The sequence below is a fragment of the Aulostomus chinensis genome, chromosome 24 (genome assembly GCF_037954235.1).
Source record: "Aulostomus chinensis isolate RoL2024-O1b breed Wild chromosome 24, RoL_Achi_v1.0, whole genome shotgun sequence".
NCBI classification, from domain to species: Eukaryota; Metazoa; Chordata; class Actinopteri; order Syngnathiformes; family Aulostomidae; genus Aulostomus; species Aulostomus chinensis.
In genome coordinates, this window is record NC_141343.1 from 10,419,990 (window position 1) to 10,427,862 (window position 7,873).

The following is a 7,873-nucleotide window of genomic DNA, read 5'->3' on the forward strand; positions in this document are numbered from 1 at the left end:
GTGCTTGTCGGGAGAATCTGGATGCAGAGGTTAGGCAGGGATAGAGAAACCACATTGGAAAACTGACTTGGGAATGGCATCTGGTTCCTATATCCACACTGTATCACAATTAGCCGGTATAAAATGACTTCAGTGTGTGTGTACTTGCAAGTGTGTGTCTGCTTGTTGTTACATGTTGGATGTACTTAAGGAGGCAGGGACTCTATGAACTGTGGAAACTGATAACGCGATTCGTGTTGTGTGAGTAGGGCCCTCAGATGAAGATCAAACATGGGCGAGATTTGAATTCTCAGTCTAAGTCAGGGAAAATCTCATTATTCCTTCGGATGGAAAACATTTAAACACTCAAAAATGTGGGGCTGCACGGTGGTGCAGTGGCAGTGCAGTGGTCAGCGCCGTCGCCTCACAGCAAGAAGGTTCCAGGTTCCAGTCCCGGCTCCAGCATGGATCTTTCTGTGTGAGTCTGCATGTTCTCCCTGTTCCTGTGTGGGTTCTCTCTGGTACTCCAGCTTCCTCCCACAGTCCAAAGACATCAAGAGGGGACGAGGCTAATTGATACTCTAAATTGACCGTAGGTGTGAGTGTGAGTGTGAATGGTTGTCTGTCTCTATGTGTTGGCCCTGCGATGGACTGGCGACCTGTCCAGGGTGAACCCCGCCTCTCGTCCGTAGCCGCTGGGATAGGCTCCACCCCCCCACGACCCTTAACAGGATAAGCGGAAGACAATGGATGGACTCAAAAATGGGATTTGGAAAAAGCCTGCACCTTTCTTGTCATGTGCATTGTCCCTCAAGAGACGATATCAAATCCCCATAGCACGAAGGAGCCACACCTTAAGAGCGACAAACCATAAATTTTTATTTTTTTTTGCAGGTTATAGTCGACCACAGGTGTCTAGAAGAACATCCTCGAATAAAATGTTTTATTACGCCTCCGCACTGGCAACAGCAATGGGCTGAAGGCAGAATGTTGTGGGGTTACAGGTCTGTCTATTTCATCTGCTCTCATTAACTTGAGTGACAAATTTAGCACAAATATCCATTGGGACAAATGGATGAAGTGAAAAGCTTGCAGTGGTCAAACATCAAGGCCACTGTCACCTCACATGTATGTGTTATGGCAACCCCTATCTAGTATGTCTAGTTGGTATCATCGTTATCTCTGCCGCTCTTCAAACTGAGGTTGTGAGGGAGCGGCCGCTCGGACCAGCCACCTGACAGAGGAAACTCTTATCAGGGCTGATGGAGGGTGACTGCTGGAAAGTAATATTGCCGGTAAATTCAAAATTCCTTGCTAATTACAATCGGGGAGAATTCCCCCACACTCTGGCAACGTTTCGGTGTAATTCATATGAAATCAATCAGTGCCAAATTTCAGGATCTGATATGTTTGAATATTTTACAGCCTGGAGCCTGAACTGGAGTACCCGCACCTACATGGTTACTGTGTGTTGTGGTGGCTCTTTTGTTTGGAAAGCTAATGATTCCTCCCAACTTGTCACGGTCGAACGCGAATGAAAGTTCCTTTGCATCGCGAATGAAGAAAACAAAAAAAAGCTGGGTTGTTTTGGGTTTTTTTTTTTTTTAACCTCGGGAAGGACAGATCTCTTCAAAAAGCTGCGAGTCCCGTCACTAATACATGAATGTGCATCGGGGTAAATTAGTCGGCGCGCCGGTGAGCCGGCTGCAATGATGGTTGGTAGAGTCGAGGTTAAAACCCAGCTCTTAGTTTGAAGTGTGAAATATAAAGTGCTTGCTTGTTCAAACCACCTACAAAACTGTACCTTGACCACATTGCAAACATTTTTCCGCACAATGCGCAAGGCCCACAAAAATTATTGTGTGTATGAAATGTTTTGAGATCGAATGTTCCAATTGGAAAAAAAAATATCTCGGTTAAAAAAAAACAACAAACTCTCGCATCATTTGATGCCAAATGAAGGAGAGTTCCTCGAGATTAAAAAAAAAAGAAGTTTTTTTTCCGTTGGGTTCTTTTTTGCATACAGTGCTGATTCTTCTGCTGAGCAAGTGTAGGAGCAGTCACTTTCCTCTGCAAGCGCTCAGCCTGCTCGGCCGGCAAAAGTGCACTATTGACTGGTTCAAATCCCTGTGAGTAAACCTCCCGTGTGGCCCCCAGTGCTGCCTCTCATCATTTGCTGACAGACGAGCGCTGCTGATGGGCACGGCGTGAGCAGAGTTGACTTCTAAAAAGGTCAAACTTTTAATGTCGTCTAATTCAGCACCACTGGGCCTCCTCAGGCACCGTCGCCCCTCTAAACCCAAATAAACCTTGTCGTATCAGATCGGTCTACTTTCCGTTCTGATGTGAAAATGTTACAGGGTACTCCCCCCCCCCCCCCCCCCCCGCTGGACTCACAGCATCCACTGCAACTTTGGCGTGTTCAGGGCATACTCAGGTTAGATAAACTGGCAAAATCCTTTACGTCTGCAGGGTAACAATGATCAAAGTTCAACAGAAATATGTTTTATTAACAGGTGCGAGGCTGTGGTGCGTAGGGGATGAAGATGCTGCGCCCTCACATGCCTCAAATCCCTTGATTGCTGCATAATTCATTCAGCATGACAGATACCCTCCAACGTGCTTCCCTGGAATCGCACCTGAAGGAATTAAAAAAAAAAAACAGTCGATATAGATTTAACCATTAGCGAGCTGCCACCCCGCTAACATGACTGGACTCTGGCAGGGGTTTGTGTTACATTGGAGTCCCACGTATCGCAAAGGCACGTGTAATGTGCTGAAATCGGGGCTTTCGGATATTTTCCATTCATTCTGGCCACGTTTGGGGAAAAAAAAAACAATGCTAGTACAATGCGATGACTCTGTAATTTTAAATGAGTGCGTGCTACATTCTGCTTGTGTCTGGGAGCGCTTCAGAGCAGTGCGGGGGGGGGGTGTTTTATGCTTGATTGTCGCTAAAACGTTTGCACAAATGAGTTGACCGTCCTTCAATCCAGTGGTTGTGTGTATGGTCAAGGTCATGTTGACACTTTAATCACATACGTATGGCCATTTGTAGATTTTTTTTTTTTTTTTTTAATTTCCCGGAAAATTATTTCAAACTGTCGGTGACTGATTATGAACTGGGGGGTGTATACTAATTCTACGCTCAATAAATTGCTTTCTTGGATTTTACTTCCCTCATCAGCTTCCAACAAGCGCAGTAAACCTATGAGCGTTCCAGATGCGCTCTCAGTCACTCTCAGCGATACAGGGAATAAGTTAAATAATGGGCATATTACAGTCTTGACTCATCGTCGTTACAAACAGGAAACCCTTGTCAAGATAAAAAGCCCAGTGTTTGTGGGACCCCATTTGTTAAGACCAGATCAAATCATACCATAGAATGAGGACATGATGTTGACTTCCCTAAAAACAGAACTGGAATAAAAAAATGAAAGAAGTAAAAAATAAATAAAGCACCTGCACTCCTGTTTCCCCCGAGTCTCTCAGGAACAGGAAAGAAAGCCCGCTGACATATAAATGCCTGGAAACAAAACACATGCAGGATCGCGAACAAAAAAACAAAACAAAACTGTGACTGAATCAGTAAAATCTTTAAGTTTACCGAGAAAGTCGAAGTTATTGCCTTGACTTCCACAAAGGTCTCCCTGCAGCTACAGCAAGTTCTAACCGTGACACCCCCTGTCCAGTCCATTATCATTTCAACTGTGTTTACACGCAACCAAACCCGCAATATCGCTGGTTTCGCTTTTTTGTTTATTGTCAACAACAACAAAAAAGAGTGAATACGGAAGTGATCTCACTGGGGCCCGTTAACTAACTGCAGTGCAGCAGCTGTCGTTCTAAAGCCGCTTCACAAAATCCTAATTTTACAACACCAGTGAATGAAAACGCGTCCTGTTTGTGTTCAATCGCACCTGACCTGTAAGAGTAGTAATTAAAGTTAAAAGCATACAAAGGTTGTCACTTAACTGCCGTACGAACGCCAAACAAAACAGTCTTTTGTGCCATCGGCTATGAAGTAAACATCAAACCATCTGTGACAAGCCCCTTCCCGGCATCCTGTTTTTACATGAAATAATGTCAGTACGCAGAATCTCTGCTCGCCGTTTCGTGATGACTCAACATTTTGGACCTGCTTTCATTTCACAGACTTTTCTAATATTCATACTAAACTGAAAAAAAAACCTCTCTGGTTTCAGTGGCAGGATGAGAAAACGTTGCCAGAGTTGAAAATCACCTCAAGCCATATCTGTAACATGTCTCCATTAATAATTTTCCTGGCTGTCTGGAGGATAAGAGCGGACCATCACAAGACAAATGCCCTAAAGATGATGTTAAATCGACACTTCACCTCCAGGAAGGAACGGGGAAATCCAACTAAAGCAAATCACCTTCCCGTGTCTTGATTGAGACCTACTGTCTCTTAACAATCAAGTCACAGGGATGTGGAATGACTTCAGCAGGAGTTGGTTGGTTGGTTCATTTGGCTCGGAGGCCTGCCTACAATTCAAATAGAGTTCCCAGAGTTCCAGAGAGAGAGCTGCTGCATATTCATAGCAAGATGTCCCCTGCATACCAAAGGAGAAACCACATGACATCAGTTACTCTTTTTAAGAAACTGGCACTGGCTTTTCTTTTATTTCTGAAACAGATTTCTGACCATTGGGTGAGTCATTGACGGCTTTTGAATACAAAGAAATTTCACATGGTCTGATTTTAGAAAGGCGGTGAGTCACCCATATTTTTCTGCTTGGTACTGCACTTTCTCTTTTTTCCAGTATTTGTCAACCTGGGCCCAGTTTTCCTATGTTTTATGGGTAGAAAAATTATGAAGAGGGGCCATCATTACAGACGATTTCGATATAGAGAAAGATACTTCGGCCGGCAACCATGAAGCAGTTGCAACTTGCCTACGGGGCAGTTGTGGGCATTGATCAATCCATTAAAAGCTCTTGTTTTTTTGCTACTGGCTGTTAGGATTGCCTGAAAACCTCCCTTAAGTTCTGCGGAAATAAAGCCTCTTCAAAGCATCCAGTGACTTCATCAGAGAGTGTCTCGGTGGCCACAACTAGAACATTGTCAGATACTTAAACTATGTGAACTAATTTATTCCCCCCCTACTGTTAAGCATGCGAGAGGCATGACATCACACAAAAAGTATGCTGCGGTCAAGTAGCCGGTTCACAGTTTAGTAATAAACAATTTCGAAACCCAGAACAAGGGCCGGTATTTTGGGGTTTCTGATGCAGCCAGCGGATATCCGGTCCGGGACTTCCTCGTTCCTTCCGCAGCTGATTGTTTACAGTCCGTAAAGCAAAAATTCTGACAATTGAATGGAGTTGAAATGTGACGGTTACAAGTGGATCTGTTCACAAGTGGCCAGTTAGACTCAGTGTCATTTTTTAAAGCCAACGGTTTCGTTAAAGGGTCAGGCGACAGCCATTTTCTCGATCTTGCATTCAGCCGACGTGTTTGCGCTCCGCACAGCTCTTCGAACCACAAACCCTTCCCTGCCCCGACATTTTCTCCCTTGCCTATCGATTCTGTAACGAAACGTGAAGTCACCGACAAACAAATCAATGGCTTGTCTCTGACTTTAGACGGCGCTGAACGTTAAGGATCAACTTGCGAGGCAGCCGGTTTCACGAGATCGCACTAGAAACCATCTGTATCCCAACCATGATGTCCTTTGAGGAAATACCCACATGGTTTAAGTGTGACTAGCAAGAAGCTGCTCAGCTCCTGAAGAGGTTAGCGTCAATGATGCCATCAGTTACATTAGAACTGGATCATATTTCCTCTTTTGAAAGGTTTTCACTCTTCTACCGACAATCGTCTGTCGATTTTTTTGATCTCATTGTGTGAAGACGGTTAAGTTTTGTTTTTGTTTTGTTTTTTTCAAAGTGTTGGCCCTCGTCTCACCGGTTTCTGCGGGCAACCTCTCAGATGGTTCTCTAACACAATGCGTCTGACACGCCAGGTTAATGTACCAGTTGAAGTTCAGAAATCTTGTTGTCTTTCCAGTCCGTGGTTTTATGTGACTGACCCTTTCAGAGGCATGCGGCGTGATAGAAACAAGTTCTCGGGAGCAGACGGGGTACCAATCTAAGGATTAAATCTCAATCCAAACGCACCAAACTACAGACGGTGCACATTGCATAAATTTACTGGCAAATTCAAGCGCTCTTGGTGTAAGAGGAGCTCAGGCACAGCCAGTTTCTGAGTCATCTCACGGTATGATTTTATTCATCAGATGTAAGACCCGGCCAGAGAGGCTGAGAGGCCCGACCACCTGCACTTACTTACAGCTAGAAGCGAGTGTCTCAGAAGGCTCGGAGGGTTAATTTACGACTTTTACAGCTCAGTCGGCACACGCTATTATACCTATTCAATCACACTTGACGCTAGGCTATAAATAATTTCAAGGGCAAGTACGTGCACGAGCGCGCACACACACACACACACACACAAGTGTCTGAGTGACCTGGTTAAACAGTGGCCAGTGATGAGCCCCGGTGCTTATATATGTATGAATTTGTCTTCATTTTGGAGCCTCTGAAGTTGTCCATCTGTTAAGGGGAGTGAAACTGTGATCACCCAGCAGTGTGTGGGGTGAGATAATCTCTCCGGCTGGCAGGGACAGAGAGGAGTGGCAAGGATATTACAAACGAAACCGCAGGGGTGACAGAGACAGGGTCCTTGTAAAAGGGGACAGTGGAAAGAAATTCAAGATTGCCATTTACAACTTCAGTTGTCTGACAGAAAATTTGAAGTAATCCACCGATTGCAAACATGTTAAAGCCCCAATCTGAGGGACGTGTACCCCCAGGGATACAGAGTGATGTAAAGGAGTAGGCCCAAAAACCAATCAAACAGTTAAATCCTACATCAAATTCACTCAATCCTATGTTTTCCCACCCGCGTTCCACTCTGTCTCTTCCTCTGATTGGCGCTGACCGCGATCCATTTTACTCCTCACACACATCACACACGCATCACGTCCTGGCCAATCAGAGGCGGAGTAGAGCTATGGGACCACTGGGATGTGTACCCAATAGGCCCATAATCCATACATGAAAAGCGGCTAGTGTTACTGCATTTGAGTGGAAATATCAGTTATGTCAGTTGTTCTACATCCTTGCGTGCCTTTCCACCCTCAAGACCAAACAAAGTGCATACTTTTGCCGCTGGCTAGGTTTTGCTGCAGTTTCCTGCAGTCAGTTTTTACTCGTAGTTGAGTTTTTACCTTCAAAACAGGAGAGGATGAGACCAGGCATACTTACAGGAGGTCCTGAAAAAGGGGAGAGAAAAAAAATACGATGTTAGTGTTGTTGCAATTAGCAGGGACAACTCAATCAGCCAAACTTGTCTATTCAATCCATGCTGTTCACGAACGGCCACCAGAACCGGCAATCAGATTTTACATTTGTAGGTGGCTCTAGTTTTATAACTACAAGAGGTTTGTGTGCTTGTTAAAAAAAAAAAAAAAACTCCCCACATTTTTGTGAGGTGACACACGTCTTTTTCCCAATTACTGCCGTTCAAAGGACTGCGTGTCAGCGCGCTCAGAGCCCGGCAGAACCCTGCAAATCATTTAAGTTTCTTAAGTTCTTATTAAAAGGGAACCCAGCTGCTTTAACCACCCCGAAATAAAGGGATTTTTTTTTCAAAGTTTCTCTGTCCTTGAACTGTTCTTCTTCACGACCAAGGGAAAGTGCAAATGGCTCCTGCAGCTGGGGCATTGAGGAACCGTGTGTTTGAGGCTCACCGGGCTGCACTTCTGTAGCGTTGTTTTATGGATCGTTGGACTACAGTAGACCACTTAGCTTTTAATAAACCTGCTCCAGTGTGCTTCTGACATGCCCCACTGTGTCGAATGACTCAGTGT